Genomic DNA, 22,943 nt, shown 5'->3' with positions numbered 1-22,943 from the left:
TCCCCAAATTCATATATGGCAGGTCATTGCTATTATTGTTTTTTTTTAATAAATTAATTTTTTATTGGGTTCAATTTACCAACATACAGAATAACACCCAGTGCTCATCCCGTCAAGTGTCCCCCTCAGTGCCTGTCACCCACTCACCCCCACACCCCCCGCCCTCCTCCCCTTCCACCACCACTAGTTTGTTTCCCAGAGTTAGGAGTCTTTATGTTCTGTCTCCCTTTCGGATATTTCCCACACATTTCTTCTCCCTTCCCTTATTTTCCCTTTCACTATTATTTATATTCCCCAAATGAATGAGAACATATAATGTTTGTCCTTCTCCGACTGACTTACTTCACTCAGCATAATACCCTCCAGTTCCATCCACGTTGAAGCAAATGGTGGGTATTTGTCATTTCTAATAGCTGAGTAATATTCCATTGTATACATAAACCACATCTTCTTTATCCATTCATCTTTCGTTGGACACCAAGGCTCCTTCCACAGTTTGGCTATCGTGGCCATTGCTGCTAGAAACATCGGGGTGCAGGTGTCCCGGCGTTTCATTGCATCTGTATCTTTGGGGTAAATCCCCAACAGTGCAATTGCTGGGTCGTAGGGCAGGTATATTTTTAACTGTTTGAGGAACCTCCACACAGTTTTCCAGAGTGGCTGCACCACTTCACATTCCCACCAACAGTGTAAGAGGGTTCCCTTTTCTCCGCATCCTCTCCAACATTTGTTGTTTCCTGCCTTGTTAATTTTCCCCATTCTCACTGGTGTGAGGTGGTATCTCATTGTAGTTTTGATTTGTATTTCCCTGATGGCAAGTGATGCAGAGCATTTTCTCATATGCATGTTGGCCATGTCTATGTCTTCCTCTGTGAGATTTCTGTTCATGTCTTTTGCCCATTTCATGATTGGATTGTTTGTTTCTTTGGTGTTGAGTTTAATAAGTTCTTTATAGATCTTGGAAACTAGCCCTTTATCTGATATGTCATTTGCAAATATCTTCTCCCATTCTGTAGGTTGTCTTTGAGTTTTGTTGACTGTATCCTTTGCTGTGCAAAAGCTTCTTATCTTGATGAAGTCCCAATAGTTCATTTTTGCTTTTGTTTCTTTTGCCTTTGTGGATGTATCTTGCAAGAAGTTACTATGGCCGAGTTCAAAAAGGGTGTTGCCTGTGTTCTTCTCTAGGATTTTGATGGAATCTTGTCTCACATTTAGATCTTTCATCCATTTTGAGTTTATCTTTGTGTATGGTGAAAGAGAGTGGTCTAGTTTCATTCTTCTGCATGTGGATGTCCAATTTTCCCAGCACCATTTATTGAAGAGACTGTCTTTCTTCCAATGGATAGTCTTTCCTCCTTTATCGAATATTAGTTGCCCATAAAGTTCAGGGTCCACTTCTGGATTCTCTATTCTATTCCACTGATCTATGTGTCTGTTTTTGTGCCAGTACCACACTGTCTTGATGACCACAGCTTTGTAGTACAACCTGAAATCTGGCATTGTGATGCCCCCAGATATGGTTTTCTTTTTTAAAATTCCCCTGGCTATTCGGGGTCTTTTCTGATTCCACACAAATCTTAAAATAATTTGTTCTAACTCTCTGAAGAAAGTCCATGGTATTTTGATAGGGATTGCATTAAACGTGTATATTGCCCTGGGTAACATTGACATTTTCACAATATTAATTCTGCCAATCCATGAGCATGGAATATTTTTCCATCTCTTTGTGTCTTCCTCAATTTCTTTCAGAAGTGTTCTATAGTTTTGAGGGTATAGATCCTTTACATCTTTGGTGAGGTTTATTCCTAGGTATCTTATGCTTTTGGGTGCAATTGTAAATGGGATTGACTCCTTAATTTCTCTTTCTTCAGTCTCATTGTTAGTGTATAGAAATGCCACTGACTTCTGGGCATTGATTTTGTATCCTGCCACGCTACCGAATTGCTGTATGAGTTCTAGCAATCTTGGGGTGGAGACTTTTGGGTTTTCTATGTAGAGTATCATGTCATCGGCGAAGAGAGAGAGTTTGACTTCTTCTTTGCCAATTTGAATGCCTTTAATGTCTTTTTGTTGTCTGATTGCTGAGGCTAGGACTTCCAGTACTATGTTGAACAGCAGTGGTGAGAGTGGACATCCCTGTCTTGTTCCTGATCTTAGGGGAAAGGCTCCTAGTGCTTCCCCATTGAGAATGATATTTGCTGTGGGCTTTTCATAGATGGCTTTTAAGATGTCGAGGAATGTTCCCTCTATCCCTACACTCTGAAGAGTTTTGATCAGGAATGGATGCTGTATTTTGTCAAATGCTTTCTCTGCATCCAATGAGAGGATCATATGGTTCTTGGTTTTTCTCTTGCTGATATGATGAATCACATTGATTGTTTTACAGGTGTTGAACCAGCCTTGTGTACCAGGGATAAATCCTACTTGGTCATGGTGAATAATTTTCTTAATGTACTGTTGGATCCTATTGGCCAGTATCTTGTTGAGAATTTTTGCATCCATGTTCATCAGGGATATTGGTCTGTAATTCTCCTTTTTGGCGGGGTCTTTGTCTGGCTTTGGAATTAAGGTGATGCTGGCTTCATAGAACGAATTTGGAAGTACTCCATCTCTTTCTATCTTTCCAAACAGCTTTAGGAGAATAGGTATGATTTCTTCTTTAAACGTTTGATAAAATTCTCCTGGGAAGCCATCTGGCCCTGGACTCTTGTGTCTTGGGAGGTTTTTGATGACTGCTTCAATTTCCTCCCTGGTTATTGGCCTGTTCAGGTTTTCTATTTCTTCCTGTTCCAGTTTTGGTAGTTTGTGGCTTTCCAGGAATGCGTCCATTTCTTCTAGATTGCCTAATTTATTGGCGTATAGCTGTTCATAATATGTTTTTAAAATCGTTTGTATTTCCTTGGTGTTGGTAGTGATCTCTCCTTTCTCATTCATGATTTTATTAATTTGAGTCTTCTCTCTCTTCTTTTTAATAAGGCTGGCTAATGGTTTATCTATCTTATTAATTCTTTCAAAGAACCAACTCCTGGTTCTGTTGATCTGTTCCACAGTTCTTCTGGTCTCGATTTCGTTGAGTTCTGCTCGAATCTTTATTAACTCCCTTCTTCTCTTGGGTGTAGGATCTATTTGCTGTTTTTTCTCTAGCTCCTTTATGTGTAAGGTTAGCTTTTGTATTTGAGTTCTTTCCAGTTTTTGAATGGATGCTTGTATTGCGATGTATTTCCCCCTTAGGACTGCTTTTGCTGCATCCCAAAGATTTTGAACGGTTGTATCTTCATTCTCATTAGTTTCCATGAATCTTTTTAATTCTTCCTTAATTTCCTGGTTGACCCTTCCATCTTTTAGCAGAATGGTCCTTAACCTCCACGTGTTTGAGGTCCTTCCAAACTTCTTGTGGTGATTTAGTTCTAATTTCAAGGCATTATGGTCTGAGAATATGCAGGGGACGATCCCAATCTTTTGGTATCGGTTCAGACCCGATTTGTGACCCAGTATGTGGTCTATTCTGGAGAAAGTTCCATGTGCACTTGAGAAGAATGTGTATTCAGTTCAGTTTGGATGTAAAGTTCTGTAGATATCTGTGAAATCCATCTGGTCCAGTGTATCATTTAAAGCTCTCATTTCTTTGGAGATGTTGTGCTTAGAAGATCTATCGAGTATAGAAAGAGCTACATTGAAGTCACCAAGTATAAGTGTATTATTATCTAAGTATTTCTTCACTTTGGTTATTAATTGGTTTAAATATTTGGCAGCTCCCACATTCGGGGCATATATATTGAGGATTGTTAAGTCCTCTTGTTGGATAGATCCTGTAAGTATGAGATAGTGTCCCTCTTCATCTCTCACTACAGTCTTCGGGGTAAATTTTAGTTTATCTGATATAAGGATGGCTACCCCTGTTCTTTTGAGGACCATTCGAATGGTAAATGGTTCTCCAACCTTTTATTTTCCGGCTGTAGGTGTCCTTCTGTCTAAAATGAATCTCTTGTAGACAGCAAATAGATGGGTCCTGCTTTTTTATCCATTCTGAAACTCTGCGCCTTTTGATGGGACCATTAAGCCCGTTCACGTTCAGAGTTACTATTGAGAGATATGAGTTTAGTGTCACCATGTTATCTATTCAGTCCTTGTTCTTGTGGATTGTTCCACTGAACTTCTTCTTAAAGGGGAATTTTAAGAGTCCCCCTTAAAATTTCTTGCAGAGCTGGTTTGGAGGTCACATATTCTTTCAGTTCCTGCCTGTCTTGGAAGCTCTTTATCTCTCCTTCCATTTTGAATGAGAGCCTTGCTGGATAAAGTATTCTTGGTTGCATGTTCTTCTCATTTAGGACCCTGAATATATCCTGCCAGCCCTTTCTGGCCTGCCAGGTCCCTGTGGAGAGGTCTGCTGTTACCCTAATACTCCTCCCCATAAAAGTCAGGGATTTCTTGTCTCTTGCTGCTTTAAGGATCTTCTCTTTATCTTTGGAATTTGCAAGCTTCACTATTAAATGTCGAGGTGTTGAACGGTTTTTATTGATTTTAGGGGGGGATCTCTCTATTTCCTGGATCTGAATGCCTGTTTCCCTTCCCAGATTAGGAAAGTTTTCAGCTAGGATTTGTTCAAATACCTATTCTGGCCCTCTGTCCCTTTCAGTGCCCTCGGGAACCATAATTAAACGTAGGTTTTTCTTCCTTAGGCTGTCGTTTATTTCCTTAATCTATCCTCATGGTCTTTTAATTGTTTGTCTCTTTTTTCCTCAGTTTTCCTCTTTGCCATCAACTTGTCTTCTATGTCACTCACTCGTTCTTCCACCTCGTTAACCCTTGTCATTAGGACTTCTAGTTTGGATTGCATCTCATTCAATTGATTTTTAATTTCTGCCTGATTGGATCTAAATTCTGCAGTCATGAAGTCTCTTGAGTCCTTTATGCTTTTTTCTAGAGCCACCAGTAGCTGTATATTGAATTGGCTTGAATTGGCTTTCTGACATTGAATTGTAATCCAGATTTTATAACTCTGTGGGAGAGAGGACTGTTTCTGATTCTTTCTTTTGAGGTGAGGTTTTCCTTCTAGTCATTTTGCTCAGTGCAGAGTGGCCAAAAACAAGTTGTATTGGGAAAAGGAGAAAAAGAGAGGAGAGAAAGAAAGAGAGAAAAGAGAAAAAGAAAAAAGAAAAAAGGAAGAAAAAAAAAAAGAAGAGAAAGAGAAAGAAAGAAAGAAAGGGAAAAAAAGGTGGGGGAAGCAAACAGAAATCAAAAAGAAGAAAAAACAAACAAAGAAACAAACAAACAAACAAACAAACGAACAAACAAACCACGGGGGAGTATCTTCTGATTCTGTATACTTTAAGTCCCCTGACTTCCCCTTGAACTTGTCCGTCTAGCTGGTCTTCTGGGGGAGGCGCCTGTTGTGCTGATTTTCATGTGTTAGCACTTGGGGGAGCCGCTCTCCCCCCTGCCTGGTGCAGGGCTCAGTGGGGCTTGTTTACCCCGTGAGGCCCCAGGAGGAACAACCGCAGTTGCAGCGGCCAGCTCTGGAGCCCTGGAGTCAGCTTCCGCAGTAACTCCGGCGGAGCTCTCAGTCTGCAGGGCCTGGAGGCTCCGGGGTGGGCCGCTGATCTGCTCAGCTCGGGGCAGTAGCGTCCTTGCTGTCCTGGGCCCTTCCGGCCTCTGCCTGTCCCGGGTGGGAGGCCGGATCCCGGGCTGTGTCCCGGTGCCCAGAGCTCCAGGGCCTGCGCTGTTGGATTCGCGCTCTGGCTGCGCAGCCCCCTCCCCTGAGCCTCCCCCTGAGCCTCCCCCCGAGCCTCTCCGAGCTGCTCCCGGAGCCACGCAGCTCCCTCCGCAGGGAGCCTCTTCCTCTGCCCGAGCCCCTCCGAGCTGCTCCCGGGCCGCGCAGCCCCCTCCGAGCTGCTCCGGGTCCCGCCGTGCGCGCTGCAGCCCTTAGGGAGCTCGGCGCACTGTCCCCGGGGCACAGGTGTCTGTTACTGTCCCAGGGAGCCCGAGGGCATCCCCGCCCTCCTGGGTCCTGCTCTAACTCCCTGCGGGCGCCTTTCCACCCGGGAAGATTGGTGCAGCTCCTTCTTCTCCAGGAGGGAGCTCTTCTGTCCTGGGGACACTCGCCATAGCCTGGCTCCTGGGCTGGGCCACTCCCCCTTGGAGGCCTTTTGTTTCTTTATTTCTTTTTCCCCGTCTTCCTACCTTGATAGAAGCGCAAACTCTTCTCACTGTAGCATTCCAGCTGTTCTCTCTTTAAATCTCAGGCCGAATTCATAGATTTTCAGTATAATTTGAAGGTTATCTAGGTAATTTGGTGGGGACAGGTGATTTGGGGACCCTACTCTTCCGCCATCTTGCCCCTCCTCTTGCAATTATTGTTAATAAAGATTGCCTTTTTTTAAATTAATTAATTTATTTATGATAGGCACACAGTGAGAGAGAGGTAGAGACACAGGCAGAGGGAGAAGCAGGCTCCATGCACCGGGAGCCCTACATGGGACTCGATCCTGGGTCCCCAGGATCGCACCCTGGGCCAAAGGCAGGCGCCAAACCGCTGCGCCACCCAGGGATCCCCTAAAGATTGCCTTTTAAAAAAATCCAAACTCAAAACTGACAAGTTTCCTTGTCATTTTCCTATGCAGTAGGTACATTAACCTTCTAATCTATTCTTCCAAAAATTATGTGTTACTTAAGGACTTCGGGGTGCTGGCTTTTTAAGAATGAGGTATGAAATGAAGCAAATGGTGTTTTACTTCCAACTTCTTGGATTATGTGGGCCCAAGGCCTCACCTTCAATCTGCTCATGATTAACTCAGGATTCTAGATTTCCAAGATCAACAAACTCCATCTCCCACCAGATTCAACTTCTTAGGGCATACACAGCCTCATGTTTACCACTCTGGTCATAAGTTTCTAGCACATTTCTGAACCCTGTATATTTTTACCATTTTTTTCTGGAAGATATGTATTTGAAAGGAAATTTATTCTATTTTACTTAGATTTCCAGGAGATTATAGCAGGAGAATTTCTAGGTGCTTTTGTCAACTATATTGGCAGAGTCAGAAGCCCTCTCACCTTGTACTTTATTTTTTACCACTTCAAAACCCCCACTTTGGCTTAACCTTCATCTCCTCCATGATGTTTCTTATTCATTCAGCCATGATTTACTTCTCTCTCCTCCAAATTCTCCTAGAACTATAGTCTGTACTTAGTCCTGAGTAACACATGGCTTTCTACTATTTGCCTTTGTTTCTTTTGTCTTATTTCACATACTCAATTTCAGGAAATTGAATTTGAAGAAATATGATATCCTTGTGCTGATTAAAGCACCAAAAGACCTAAGATATTTGTTTTTATTCCTTTAATGTGCTAATTGTAATTAATAATAAATAGCAAATCAAGAATTTGCACAGACCTCATCTATGACAATATAGAAATTAAGAATTTTTTACTGTTAAAAAATCAAGATAATTTTCTGTACTGAATCAAAAGCAAATGTTATGTCATCATTTCCATGGAATAAAATCCTAACATCAAATTCCATTTGTGACTTTTTATAGTAAATATAACATTGTAAGTCTGTCAGAGGAAAGTCTACTTAAATAGATTTTTTAAGTAGAGAGTATAGACCTTTTACCTTTAAAAAAAAATTCTGGAATCAGTAACATATCTGAGAAAAACTAAATAAAAATACAATATATGTGACATTGTGATGTGATGTCTCCTTAGACTGATAAGTTATAAGTTTATAGTGTTGATACTCCCTCTAAATTTTTTTTATCCTGTATAACTTAAAACCTGGAAGTTACGAATTATCACATTTGTTTTACTGGAAATCTGTAAAATTGTATAAAATTTGCCATACACGGCAATACACAGATTGGTGAGGAAATTTCATCTTCTAAAGTGAGGTTTATTGAATTCAAAGAAAAGCTATGCTGTCCCTATAGCACCAGAACATTCTCATTTTTGTGTAATCCACACTGAGATCTGCAGTGGGACTAATTCCTAGGGGATTAATCAGTTTTGGAACTGCCAGTGCTCATGCCAGATACAGAGGGCAGGAAGCTGATGAGGCAGCACAATGAATGATCTACCATAAAGGCCATGGGCAAGAGGTGGCCATTAGTCTAGAGCTCAGTAATGCACTCTTCAAGTACATTACTCACCAATCTATCAGGCAACATGCTACAGAACCAAGAGATTCTAGCACTTTTATATCTGTAATGTGATGGCTGCCAGCCTGCTCTACACGCCCTAGGTTACAAGGGCACAGTAGTGTGGGAGGAAGGCAATTCATTAGGTGTCATAGCCAGTATTTTTTCTATTCTTTCTTCTGTGTGTACTGAAGAAATGGGCCTTCCATTATCAACAGATTAATAGCAGAGAGAACGCTCTAGTGTCTCTATTAGCATTAACTACTGGCAGATACTTTCCCACTGCTTAATTGGCACAATTTTCATTAGCTAAAATGAGAAAAACTTGTATAGGAAAATACATGTTATTTTTTATTCTAAAATACAGCTACATAAATATTCTACTAAGGTAGACTATCAAGTAAACCCAATTTAGTAAATAAAAGCCACAGAAACATAAATATGCCAAAACATAGCTGTAAATCAAGAATGGCATTTTTTTTTCTAGTCAGGCAGCATTTACCAAATTTAAAGACTCTTTATGCATATGCTATAATTATAATTGAAAGTGAAGGTTTGGGTAAGGAAAGTGATGATGCTTACTACTGATAAATTTTCCTCATCTGTAATAAACAAAGATATGCAATTAAACAACCTGCAGTCATAGATAGAGAGGTCATAGGTTTAACTTAGTTATGGTAGCCTTATTAATTTATCCTGAGATTACAACTTCCTATTTCTTTAATGTTTCAATGTCTTGTCTTTTATGATGACAGTAGATATGATTATGATTTTTGAATATTCTTGCTTGTAAATGTGAAAGGCCGGCAAATCCATGTTCCTACTTTTTAAACTATATTGTAAGATCCAATGGCATGAGAAGCACTGATCCAGAGCATTCAGTGAGTGTAGTGTGGGGGAAGGGAGAGGCACTGTCTCAGCAGCAGTTATATCCTGATGATCACCTGCAAGCTAAAGTTTCTTTGGGGTCACTGTGGTGATAAGCGCACCAGAAAGGAGGGAATTAAGAATAGGAGTTCTTGCTTGACAGAGGCAACTATCATGTTAAATCATATCCTTTACTAATACTTTCTCAGCCTGTGCATGAAAAATGAAAACCAGCAGCAGAGATTTAAACATATCCAGATCATAATAACAGACAATATTCACTTTCTACATACTTGGCGAGAGGGACTGCTCTCAATTCTTTACTTAAAGTATCTCATTTAATCCTCACAACAGTTCTTTGAATCTTTATATCTTTGTAGAGATGAGAAAGCCAGAGAGTTAAAGCAATTTACAGAAGTAAATTAAATTTATGTAAGTCCAGATTTGAATCCAGGCAGTTTCGCACCAGAGCATGCACTCTTGATCACTTTACACTGTCTTTCATACCCTTTCCAAAATATCCACATCTAGATTGTTATACTCATTAAATTGGGCATGGTGCTCAGGCATCTTTGTTGTTTAAAAGCTCATAGGCTATGTAGTTCTGTTGTACAGCCAGGATGAAGAACCACTGGTCTAGTTTAGTTATCTAGTCTGTCCTTTCTATATAACATGGCTCCCTAGGATGGGGTTATACTCTTGTTTTATATCACAGGAAATGCATTAGTGTATCACACTATCAAACCATGCCCTAAATGGGGATAAAGGATGGGATAGTTCTGCTCTGCACTGTTCTGGTCATGTCCCATTCCGAATATAAGGCTCAGTCTGGGCATCATAGGTAGAAAAACAGTCAAAGAATAATACTATTATTGGGGAATATCAGCCATGTAAAATAATTAGTTTAAGAAACGAAGGATACTTTTGTGCTGAAGCCCTTAGGCATATCATTAGGCTCTGTGAATGGAAGTTAAAAGAAAGAATTATTGTAGTGTCTAATGGGGGAAATAATTTTTTAGGGATAAGAGGCGCTCAAAGATAGAATTGATTACTACACAAAGTTCTTAGTTCTTTGTTACCAGAGATTGAAGTGATATTTGGTGACACTGCTATAGACAAGTTTCAAGCATTAAATGTAGTTGGTTAGAATCCCATTTGGGGTTTCATTACAACCCCAAAAGGCTTATTGTCCACATTTCCTTGGCATAGGCTGGGTTAATGCGCAGCTAACAAAATGGGCACATTTTAGCAGCTCTTTAATGCCGGTATCTTTTCTGATTGGTCAATGACCCTGCAATGTATGTTAGTGATTAATAATTTTTAATATTGCCCCCACTAATCAGCAGTCATCCAAATCAACAATCATATTTTGAGCATATGCTCAAGCCTTAAGTTAAAGAAAGGTAAATGACACCTTGTCTCTACCCCTAAATCTAATAGGGCATATGTATTCACAATAAATTAATGCTGAACCATATGATTTTGCTGACATTCAACCATTTTTGACATGTAAAAGTGATGATATAATGTGGTTCAATATAATACAATTGGTGAGTTATTATAAAGATATGTAAAAATGCTATGAGAACACAGATGAGGAAAATCATTAATTCTGTCTGAAAAGCCTATGGGGAGAATGGGATTTTAGTTTTTTTTTTGTTTTGTTTTTTTGTTTTTTGTTTTTTTAATGGAGATACTTGAATTGTATTAAAGCACAAACAAGAAATTTTCAGGTAAACAGGAAAGAAACTTTCAGAGAGGTAGAACAGAAAAAGCAGGAATGGAGAAATAGAAAGCATTTACAATTTAGGATTAAGAGCTCTGTTTCCTCATAGTTCTTCTTATAATCTATAACAAAGATTGCATTTTATTATCCATATCCTTTTGTATTTGTTACTGAGTGGCTTTTGGTTATTTATCAACATCCAAAATACTAAGAAGGCTATAATAGGTATCAGTGTAGCAGTACTTTCCCCTATGAGCACACTTTTTATTATGATATGATAGAAGAATGCATATATCTGTGCCAAGGAGCATGTAAGCTAGTGGTTAGGGGTATGCATATTATAGACAGGCTGGCTGTGGGTTCTAATATCAATTTCATCACTTACTAATAGTGGGCCATGGGTAAGTCATTTAGCTTCTCTATGCCTCATTTTCTTCATCTATAAAATGCATACGATAATAGTATCTTTTATCCTCCATGCTGGCACTTGCCTATTTCTTTTGTTAGAGAAATAAAACTGATTTTACTTTATGTTCTCAGTTTGTATCTGGAGAATATAAAACATTAAAATATAATTTTTTTCACGTTTTTTTTTCTTCAGGTAAATTGTCCTCCTATTTTCAACCAAGTGGGAGAAGTGAGAGCTCTCAAGTAGGAAAGCTGCTCTTTGAAGTTTCTGAGCTACCTCAATACCAGAAAAACTGGCTCTTCCAATACCACAAGCAGTTAAATCAGTATTTATGAGGAGCCCAGGGATTTTGTTCTAGGGGGAAAAAATTTCCTGAACTAAACAACTAAATATTCTGAATAAAAGATTTACAACATCCTTTTAAATATATAGCTGAGCTCACAATAAAGTAAGGAAAATCCTTAGAGGCAAAGAACTAAGCAGAAGCATGAATCCAAAGACGTAAACATGTTAAAGCCAGCAGCAGCCCTCAGGGCATCTGCCAATCCCCAGAAACCTAGGGCTTCTTATTTGAGAAGCTGGAATGGAAACCCCAACTTAAAAATCAGGATTCTGGAAGATACACCTTCAGTGAAAATGTGAACTAGAAATTTTGCCCTGTAAAAGAAGAAATAAATATCTTTTCAGCCATGGCTATGGTTGGAAGGGACAAAAAGTCTCTCCTCCAAGTATTTGCAATAGGGTGGCATATAATGTATAATCCAAACAGAAAATCTTCTAAAAGTGGAAGAGGTATTATTAATAACTATACCAAAATAAAGGGCATTTTAACTGGGAAGATACAACCAAGATTGTATGAGTACCCTAATTCATAACCAGAAATTAGCTGTCATGTCAATCCTGGGTATTAGATTGAAATCACAAACTTATATGGGTTGAAAAATATCCAAAAGCTGAGAAATTAATCTTTGGCCAATAGTTCTTTCTAGGAATCTAGAAGGAGAAAATGCAAATCTACTCTAGGAAAATTCGTCTTTAACCCTGGCCTCATAGAAATTGCTCAGAGTCCCAGTTTACATGATCTCATAATGGAAAATAGAAAAATCACAAAGCCCATGAGGATACAAGATACTATGAGCTGACAGAAAAAAACAGAAAGAAAAATCTGGTGAGGAAATGCTAGTACTTCAAATACTGGAATTATAAAATTCAGAATATAAAATAAGTATGTTTAATATGTGTAAGGAAATAAAGGAGGGAATAGAAATATAAGCCAGATATAAGAGAATATAAAATATAAACAGACTTTTGATTGTATATGAAAAAGATAATTAAAGTTTAAAATTCAATGGACAGGGAAAACATCAGATTTGATATAGATGAAGAGAGAATTGGTGAAATAGAAGATAAAACTAAAGAAATTAAGCCAAAATAAAGCATCAACTGACATAGAGATGGAAAATATAAAAAAAAGAAATTATGATATGTGGAGGATAATTAAAAGGTCTAAAACCCATCTATTCATAGTTTTTAAGTATTATAGTAAAGAAGATTAAAAAGGGTATTCAATGATATAATTACTGAGAATTTTTCAGAAATGTTGGAATACATGAATATTTGGAATGTAGAAGCATAATGATCCTGAGCAGGATAAATATAAAGAAATCCACACATATATTTTACTTTATGAGTGAATCTTCAAAACACCAAACATGAGAAGATCTTAAAAGCAGAGAGAATGACCATTTACCATGAAAGAAACAACACTGACATCTAACTTTTCAACCATAACAATGGAAACTAGAAATCACAGATATAATACATTTAAATTACTGAGAGAAAAGAACTTGCAACCTAAACATGTATCCTCAGGAAATCATCTTTAAAAGATGACCATAAAATTAACACATTTCAGACAAAACTGAGAGTACGAGCAACTAAACCTCACTGAGGAGTTCTTCTGGGCTATACCTTAGGAAGAAGGTAAATTATCCCAGAAAGAAGGTATGTGCAATAAGAAATGACAAGCAAAAAATAAATAATTTAGGAAGGAGTATATTAGATATGGGTATATTTAAATCAACATGCCTATATAAAATGAGAACATTAGGTCTTTATTTCATGCAATAGTGGAGCAAATGATTTCAGGCAAAACGTCTTACAGATTACAAGTATACATTCTAGAGACTATATGTAGTTAAAATTATCAAGTGTAAAAAACTCATCAAGTTGTATACATAAGATGTATACATTTCACTATATGTGAATTTTAGCTTAAAAAAACTATAAAATATTAAATTCCAGTTAGTAGGCTTGCTTTTGCAATGATATCTGTTAGCAATTTGAAAGTAACTTCTGTGAATTGTAAACTAGAGCAAATGAGGAAACATATTGGACATAATGGAAGCCAGATGTCTTTAAAGGGGGTTACAAATAGGGAAAGGGGAAATACCAGAATATGACATATGGTGTTGAACTGAAATTGGAGTTATCAGGATGAACACACTTCTTGATAAAAAAAAATTATAGAAGTAGGTGTATATATACAGCATATACATGTTTTAGAAATACATTTTATAGCTCTATCAATTGCGTGGCTAGATGCAATGATAAACTAGTTATAAGTGAACACATTTAGTGTACAGAGCTTGCTTTCAAAATTCTGCTGTCCACTAAAAGCAATTAGGCTCCACAGGAAAAAGCCTCATTTTAGACTGAACTAGGGAAGTATAAAACAAGCCTGGAATATTTTGTTCAAGAAAGCAAGGAAATGATCAAAAAATAGTAGGGAAATAAAACAAGATGCACGAGCATTTAAAAGGACTCATGTTTGACAAATCTGGGACAATTTGTATATCAAATCAATGATGACAGTATTGGACTACAACATGTGGAATAAAATAAATGTCTATGAGTCCATACTTGCATTATTCAGTTCATACTGCTATAACAATTTATCATAAACTGGGCTCAAGCAACAAATATTTATTTCTCACAGTTCTAGAGGCTGCAAACTCCAAGATCAAGGAGCTGGAAGAGCTGGTGTGTGGGGAAAGGCTCCTTCCTAATTTGCAGATGGCCATCTTCTCCTAGTACTCTCATATGACTGACAGTAGGGAGTCTAGCTCTTTTTCTTTTCTGAGGATACTCACTGATCCCATTATGGGGTTTCCATCCTCATAATCTAGTTATCTCCCAAAGGCCCCACTTCCAGTTGCCATTCTATTGGGAATATGGGTTTCAACACATGAATATGGGGGTAGGGGTTGGAGACTAAAATATGCAGTCTATAACAATACTGATATAAACAAACAAATATAAGGGAGAAGGGAAAGATTTTCCTTACATTAAAATGTGAACTAGTACATAGAAAAGGAACGGTGGAGTTAGATAATCATTTGATTGCTAAAACAAATTGGTGAAAATTTGATGAGGAATGGGATATTTACATAGTCTTAAAGTATCTACTCACACATCATTTATTAATTACAAAGTTAAAAACAGTAACTTATATGGTGAAGAGAACCTGGCAAACACCACTTGGCCAAGTGATATAACTTACTATTACATATATCAGGGCAAACTAAAATCATGGACCTCCTGATATGGTTTACTAAGAAGGACTCACCATCAATTCTGTGCTATTTCTGTCCCACATACTTAATCTAGATCTAACTGTGAGCAAACTTTATGCAAAACTAAATTCAGGGGCATTCTATAAATACAACTGGCCTTCAAAAATCTCAAGGTCAAGCAAGACAAAGAAAGTCTGAGGAGATGTTCTAGATTAAATATGCTTACAGAAACGTGGCAACTGAATGCAACATGTAATTTGGATTAGACCTTGGACTGGGTAGGTGGAGAATAGTTATGAGAACATTACTGGAACAACTGACAATATGAATATGGGCTATTGCATACCAATAAAATGTAAAACTTTCAGATTTGAACAATTGTACTTGGTTATGTAAGAGAATGCCTTGCTCTTAGGAAATACACTTGGAATATTTAGTGGTAAAAGGGAATAACAATGCCAACTTTACAAATTACTCTTAGGTGGAAGTAGACGGTAGAAAGGAAGGACACAGAGAGAGAAAATGATAAAGCAAATAGGGCAAAATGTCAACAACTAGACAATCTGGGTAGAGTATATATGGGAATTCTTTGTACAACTTTTGCAAATTTTATGGAAAGTTTAGGATTATATAAAAATAAAATGTTATAGGGGTACCTGGTGCTTTGGTCAATTAGGCATCTGACTCTTGATTTTGGCTCAGATCATGATTTTAGGGTTGTGAGCTAAAATCATGATGTCGAGTTCCACAATGTGGTGTCTACTGGAGATTCTCTCTCCCTCTGCCCCTTCCCCAACTCAGGTGCTCTGTTTCTCAAAAAGAAAAAATTACAAAAACATCTAATGTCTATGATTAAAAGATAAGCTAGGACTAAGAAAGTGGCAACATCAAATAAGCAGAAAGAAAAGATTGAGTTAAGATATTCTAAAAGTCTTGTATATGTTTTGATTATTTTTAGATTTTATACATGTATGTATATTAGAATTTAAAATATTCTTATAGGATCCCTGGGTGGCTCAGCAGTTTAGCGCCTGCCTTCAACCTAGGGCGTGATCCTGGAGTCCCGGGATCGAGTCCCACATCAGGCTCCCTGCAGGGAGCTTGCTTCTCCCTCTACCTGCTTCTTCCTCTGCCTGTGTCTCTGCCCCTCTCTGTCTCTCATGAATAAATAAATAAAATCTTTAAAAAAATGTTCTTGTAAATGTTTTGATTATTTTTAGATTTTATACATGTATGCATATTAGAATTTAAAATGTAACCACTAAAATAGTAGTAATATAGCAGATAACTGCTAAACTAGTAGGGGAACAAATGAAAAAGACAGAATTCAAAATAAAATTTTCAAAAGACAGAAAAAGTAGAATAGTGTAGAATACAATAATAAAAGAAATAGAAACATATCAGTAATCACAATAAATGGACTAAATTCACCAGATAAAAGATAATGATTTTAGATTATTGAGTGTTAAAATTTCTGTTATATGCTGGTTACAAGGACAAGGCACAAAATATAAGGAAGTCCACAAAAAAGCAGATGGACTATTTCAGGATGTATAATAAAATCCTGAAACTTAAGAGGGAAAATAAAATGACATTGAAAAAAATGAACAAAAGAAATAAACAGTTGCTTCATAGAACTGGAAATTCAAATGGCCTATAAATTTTAAAAGAATTTCATCCTCTCCAGTAATCAGGGAAGTAAAGGAAAGTGTATGAAAAGTGAAAGAAATCACTTGTCCTCCAATATTTTTTAACTTGTTTTGTCAAAAGACCACTGATTTTTGGCTGATCACATAACCACTTAGAATAAAGACCTCATTTTCCAGTCAGTCTTGTAGCTTGCTGTGACATGACTAAGGTCTGGTTAATAGGTTAAAATCAGATATAGATTGCTCAGATTCTACAAAATGTTTTTTATAAATGTTAGGGAAGGCATTAATTTCTTTCCCTTTTCTGCCTTCTGAGGGGTTGAACACAAACATGATGGCTAGGTATTAAGCAGCCTCCTTGTATCATGGAGTGAAAGACACATGTTGAGGATGGTAGAGCAACAAGAAAGGAGACTAGGATCCTAATGAGCCTGGAGCCACCATACTGCAATAGACTGGTTATCTCTGCATGTGATCTACATGAAGAGAAATTTTTATTGTTGTTTAAGCCAATGTTATTAATGTTTGATTCTTTGTTTTTGTCAATCACAGCCAAACCTAACTTGAAATAACACATGAAGAAGCAGGAGTGTGGGAGTGTGGAGTGGATTAGGATAGCAATTTCTGAGAACGATTTGGCATTATCCAATAAAGTTGACGTGGAAAATATCCTCTGACCCAGAAATTCTACTCCTGAATATATATCCTAGAGAAATTTACACAAAGGCCCTCAGAGACACAAACAAGAATTTCAGAGCAGCACTGATTTTAATGATAGAGAAACTGGAAAAAATGTCCCATGTGTTTGAAAGTTGATAAGGTATATTCATACAATGGAATATTCAACAGTAAAGCAAATGAATGAAAGCTACATAAATCAATGAATGAATCTCAAAAATATAAAGTTGAATAAAAAAAAGCAAATTAAAATAAAAAACTATGCTGCATTTATTCTGGAGTAGAAAAAATGCTGGGGGTACCAAAAACAGAAATTATTTAAAATATTGGTATAAGTGTCAAGAAAGAAGACTTTAATGTCTAGACCAGCCATATCTAAAAGAACTTTCTACACAATGAAGGTAATGTTCTGTGTCTGCACTGTCTAATACAGCAGCCCCCAGCTACTCATAGTTTTTGAGCACTTGAAATGTTAGTGCAATGAGGAACTGAATTTTAAATTTTATTTAATCTTAAGTAATTTAAAATTAAATAGCCACATATGGCTAATGTCTACTAGTCAGCACAGGTCTAGACAACAAATCCTTCTATAGGTATGGTAGTTTTTCATTTTTTTTTTGTATAAATATTTGTAATATAACTCAAAAGGAGTTCAAAGTCTATGACCTTTTTATAATAAATCTGTCTTTATCCATCTATTTACTTATGTAAACAAGTTTTCTCAAGGCTTACCTCAGCAAAACAAAAATATAAATAAAAATGGATTCAGTCCATTCAGTAAAATTCATATACAGAGAGACATGAACTAATGGGGTCATTAGTGGGTGGGGGGGACAGGAGGAGTCCTATGAATTTCATTAATAGATATTTTTGATAAAAAATTTCCTTTTTAAAAATAATTATTTATCAAATTTGGGTAATACATTTAAATTGTTTTGATCAATTGTATAAAAAGAATGATTATAATATTAATTTTATACAAAGTGAGTGAATTTTAATGCCTAGAGCAAAAGATTCCCAAACTCCAAACTTTCTCAGTTCATTAGGGCCTTTTTCTTTAGAAAACAAAATACCAACTTAATAGTAGTAGTTCAGGTCATGCCCAACAGATGTCACTACATTTCTCTCAAAAATTTAAAAAAGTCCTGCAGTGGCCCTGTGAATTGACTATAAGGCCCAGGGGTGCCTTGGTGCACCTCAGTGCATAGTTTGGATGGGATCTAGAGCCTATTGAGTATAGAAAATAAGGCAACTGGAAAATCTGGATAAAGGATATATGGGACTGTTTTGTATTTCTAATATTCAAGAATAGTTTTCAAGAGTCACTTAACTAATGGAAAACATATAGGACACCTAGAAAAACATAAACTTTAAGAAACTACAAAGACTGTAACTAATATTGGGGCAGGTTAGTAATGAAGGGATGGTGTGACTACCTAGGAAGTATCTTCATAACACATTAAAAAGTTTAGATTAAATATTCTACAAAAAAAAAGAGAATAAGCATCCATATATATAAACATACTAATGCATATAACAGGGAAATATTTTTAATTGTTAGGTCTGTATAATACTATACTTAACTTAGAACATAAGCTTTTCCCAGCTTACATCCCATTTTCCTACTTTAAAGGCTACTTGTGAACACATTTTGGGGAGATTGTCTGGTTAGCACTTCTTCAGATTGAGTAGATCATGCTATACAAAATAGATCTACCCTGGAAAGGTTTAAACTAATGGAATAGAGAGAGAGAGGGAGGTCGGGAGAGGGTGTGGTTGGGAGAGGGAGGGGCAGAAAAGTTGGGGAGTGGGAAAGAGAAGTACAATAAACTGAAGATAGTGTTAAGGAGGCTTTAGAAGGTGGAAGAGAAGGGGTTAGAATTAGCATGTGTTTCTTTGAATCTACAATAAAATGAGGATAGTTGTATTTTCCCTATTATATTTATAAATTTATTTTCCTTCTGGCATTTACTGGAACAGTTCCTTTCTACACTTTAAAACAGTAGTTTATGGAAACAAAAGCGCCTCAAGAACAGTAGGCAGAGAAGTATAAAGTTATATCGAAATGAAATATCTCTAAACAGATATATGCATTTTGAATAAAACATTAAGAAAGTTTATTCAACACTGAACCCATCAATTTTTTATAATAAACCTGGCAGAATTTTAAGAATAGATGCCTAGGTTTGTTTATTACGGCTTTGCATTATGAGAGATTGATCATGACAAACTAAAGACAGTTTTCTACCATCAGCAAGGATTTTCAAGAGAGAAGTTCCCATCTTTATTTTTGAAGGATTGATTGATTTAAAGGGGGGACGGGGGGGGGGGGGGGGGGGAGGAAAGAGAGCACCAGCAGGGGGAGCGGTAGAGGGAGAAGCAGGCTCCCTGCTTATGACCTGAGCGGAAGGCACATGCTTACTGACTAAGCCACCCAGGTGCCCCAGAAGTTCCCTCTTTAAAAGGAGGCCTATGTTGAAATAATTTTTCCCAAATCACAAGTAAATACTTGAGAATGACTTCCTCATCCAAATTCAATCTTCCTTTCTTCCCTCTCTCCCTCCTTCCTTTCTTTCCTTCTGAAATTTAGACAATTAGTTTGCTTTCAGTTCCTCATCAGTACAAGATGGACAGTAATTTCACTGAGTTATTGTGGAAGTAAAGGTACTATTTGGAGAAGCCCTGCACCATCCTGCAATGTAATACATTGTAAACCGTCAAAGTTATTTCTCCACTCTCTTTTGCTTTGGCTTAAATGAAACACTGTGCCTTCAGGTTCTTAGCAGCAGACTGGAGGTTTATTTTTGTAGATTTTTAGGGGTGAATTCATACCATTGTGGATTATATAAGAATTAGAGATTAAACAATTCCTTTCAATGCTCAATGATATGTCCTTCACAAGTTCATTTCCTATAACTCTGGTAATTTCCCAAGGCTAACTTCCAAATTTTTCACTTCTTTGACGCTGTCCTTCTTAAAGGTTCTAGATGACTCTTATGGCCTCAGATGTCACCAGGTCTGGGCTACCATATACTCATCCATAAATACACGTCTTACCTTCTTTCTAGTTCCCTAACCACCATTGTGCATAGAACATTTTAATTTAAATGCCACAACTCCTGAAACACATTGAAAAACAAGTCCATCTCCCCTCCCCCCAAGAGCTATCTTTACACGTTTTCCCATAATTATCCACAACATCTTCAGTGTTTCCAGGCTTATAAACTTTGGTGTCTTTTTTTTTTCCCCTTCATCTCTATTTTGAACTACAGTTATAGATTCTGCTAATCTTTTCTCTGTAATAACTTTGGAATTCATGTTCTGTTAACATTATAGTCTCATCATTCCCCACTTCCAGTTTCCAGTTGCTCCACTTCCCAGTTGACTTTAACTACCTCATGTGTGGATTATTTACAGTGGTTTATTAGGAATTCCCCTCATCATTTTACTTTTCCCACAATAACCAAACGGAAAGTATTTGTACGACATTATTTTTTCTTCAGCTCATGTATCCGTAGTGGCTGCCTATTCCTTATTTTTTAAAATCTTAATTAGTAAGTCTATCACTCAAGGCACTTCATGATTGGAACTACAATTTTATTAGCCACAATTTTACTTCCATAAAAGACATCCTACTTCAACTTACTGCACTATTCTTTCTATCCCCAAGTTTGACTTTTCTTGCCTTCCATGTTTCAGGTCTGCCACAGGTACAATACTGCTGAAAGAACAACTTCATTAGTGTGATGAGAGTGGGAGATCATCAAAAGGAAGGGAAAAACTTCTGCAGATGATCATTTGTTCTGCAATCAAAAAAGGAATTCAACTGAATTTTTTATTTTGGTAGCCTAGATTTTAACTTTATATACCATTATGTTCTTTCATCTTTAGAGATTCATAGGCTTCTTCTTCTTAAAAATCCAGTTCAGAATTTAACTTCAGGAATCTTTTCCTGGATGACTATACATGGACAAAATATACTCAGTATTTGTGTATGCAGTTGGTGATATCCTACTACTATATTAAGTACTTTTAGGTACATACTTTTCAGCACATATAAGGTTGTTGTATGCCCGTATACACATTTCTTATCAGCCTAGGATACAAAATAATGTCGTATTCCTTTTAATTTTCAAATTAAATGCCTCTATCCCTTTCTTTTCTCCTCAGAATACTCACTTCACTGAAAACTCCAAGACCTCTGGGGATGCTTATTTAGACTTACGGATCAGTTCTGGTAACTATCTTCTGCTTAGTAAACCAAGGAGATGAATCCTTTTCAGCTGTTACTAATGTCACTGGCACAAGATACACCTGTTGAAACAAAGACAACTCAGTAGCCCCACCACAGTCTTTATTGTAACTATTAAAATATTCTGTTGCCACACTCTGTGTTCAGCACTGGATGAGCCATAATAAATTAGACATAGCTTCCAGCTGAAAACCCAGTCACCCTGCCCAGGGCAAGCCTGCTGCTGAGCTTTTGAGCCTGTGAAAACCTCCCAAGGCATGGCGGAGGTTCAGCTGCACTTACCCACCTTGCTTCTTGTGACTGGCTCACAGCCAGGTTTTCACATACTAACAGACTAGGCTCAAATCTTTGAGGCTGGCATATATACACATAGGCTGCTAGTAATACAGAGCAGATAAATTTGAAGAGATTTCCAGATTCAGCTACTAGTGTGACTAATACAATGCTGTCTTCTGTTAATTTTTGCTTATCTGCTCCTAGAGCAAAAGAAATGTCCCCTCTTGCTTCCAAGACCACTCCCAATTTCTGCCGCAGGATAAATAATGCTTTTAAGGAAAAACCTCCCTATCCAGCTAGTGTTAGGGATCAGACAATCAATTTCTTCTCTCCTATTTGCAGTTTGTACTGTGATAGATACTTTTTAGAGACACCGGTTGACTAAGTCCTCAATCTCAACAACCTCTGCCCATCTCCACTAAAAGGGCAGAAAAAATAAAATATATATATTTTTTCCCTAGCCTGTCATTAGTTCTGACTACTTAAACCAACATAGAATATGCTGGAGAAAAGTGTGAGAAAATAAAGAGTTGCATCAATCTCTTAGACAAACAGAACTCCTTTTCTAGTTTAGTAGTTGTCTCAGAAGCTATAATTAAAAAAAAAACAGCATTATCAACAAATCTATTTCTCTTGAATGGCCATTTAAGGTCACTATTTTGCTCTATCACATGTTGCCTTTTTTTTTTTTTTTTTTTTTTTTACCATATCCCCTATATCTAACAGAACTAGGTACTTGGCTGCTTCTAGAAGACTTGTACTGTACTTTCTGACTCTAAGCATTTGTCAGCTCTGCCATTCTTTGTATCAGTACCTCATTAAAATCACAAAATATTTTTCTAGCATTACTGAGCTATAATTGACAAATAAAATTGCATATGTTTAAGGTGTACAACGTGATAATTTGATATAAATATACATGTGAAATGATTACCACAATCCAGTTAACAGGGGCCATTACCTCACATACTTAACATTTTTTTGTCATAGTGAGATCATTTAACATTCATTGCCTAGCAATTTTCAAGTATATAATACAGTATTACTAACTATGGTCACCATGTTGTCCATTATATCCTCAGAACTTCTTCATCTTATTACTCAAGGTTTGTATCCATTGACCAATGTCTCCCCATGTTTCCCACACCTCAGTCCCTGGGAACCACTATTCTACTCTTTGTTTCTGAGTTCAAGGGTTTTTTGTTTTTGTAGATTCCACAGATCAGTGAGACAAAGTATTTTGTCTATCTGGCTCATTTCATCTAATCTAATGTCCTTCATGATCATCCATGTTGTTGCAAAAGGCAGGATTTCCTTTTTATGGCTGAATAATAATCAATTGCATGTGTGTGTATCACTTTTTCTTGATCAATTCA

At 37.1% G+C, this 22,943-nt stretch overlaps 1 protein-coding gene across 4 annotated transcripts in view; it reads right to left on the bottom strand.

Annotated features, from left to right (window-relative positions):
- The window catches only part of LOC144308469 (uncharacterized), a 329,585-nt gene that overhangs the window by 47,846 nt on the left and 258,796 nt on the right, over positions 1 to 22,943 (bottom strand). For 2 of the 4 annotated variants that reach the window (XR_013374945.1, XR_013374953.1), the window contains 2 exons: positions 21,265 to 21,353; positions 20,686 to 20,757 (listed from right to left, as the gene is read on the bottom strand). The gene's annotated coding sequence lies outside the window, so the exon portion shown is untranslated. The remainder of the gene's footprint in view (positions 1 to 20,685; positions 20,758 to 21,264; positions 21,354 to 22,943) is intronic. The other 2 variants (XR_013374944.1, XR_013374952.1) reach the window with 1 other exon arrangement.

This window comes from Canis aureus, chromosome 3 (assembly GCF_053574225.1).
Source record: "Canis aureus isolate CA01 chromosome 3, VMU_Caureus_v.1.0, whole genome shotgun sequence".
NCBI lineage: Eukaryota > Metazoa > Chordata > Mammalia > Carnivora > Canidae > Canis > Canis aureus.
The sequence above is the reverse complement of the archived record's forward strand: the minus strand, read 5'-3'. Positions and strand labels throughout refer to the sequence as shown.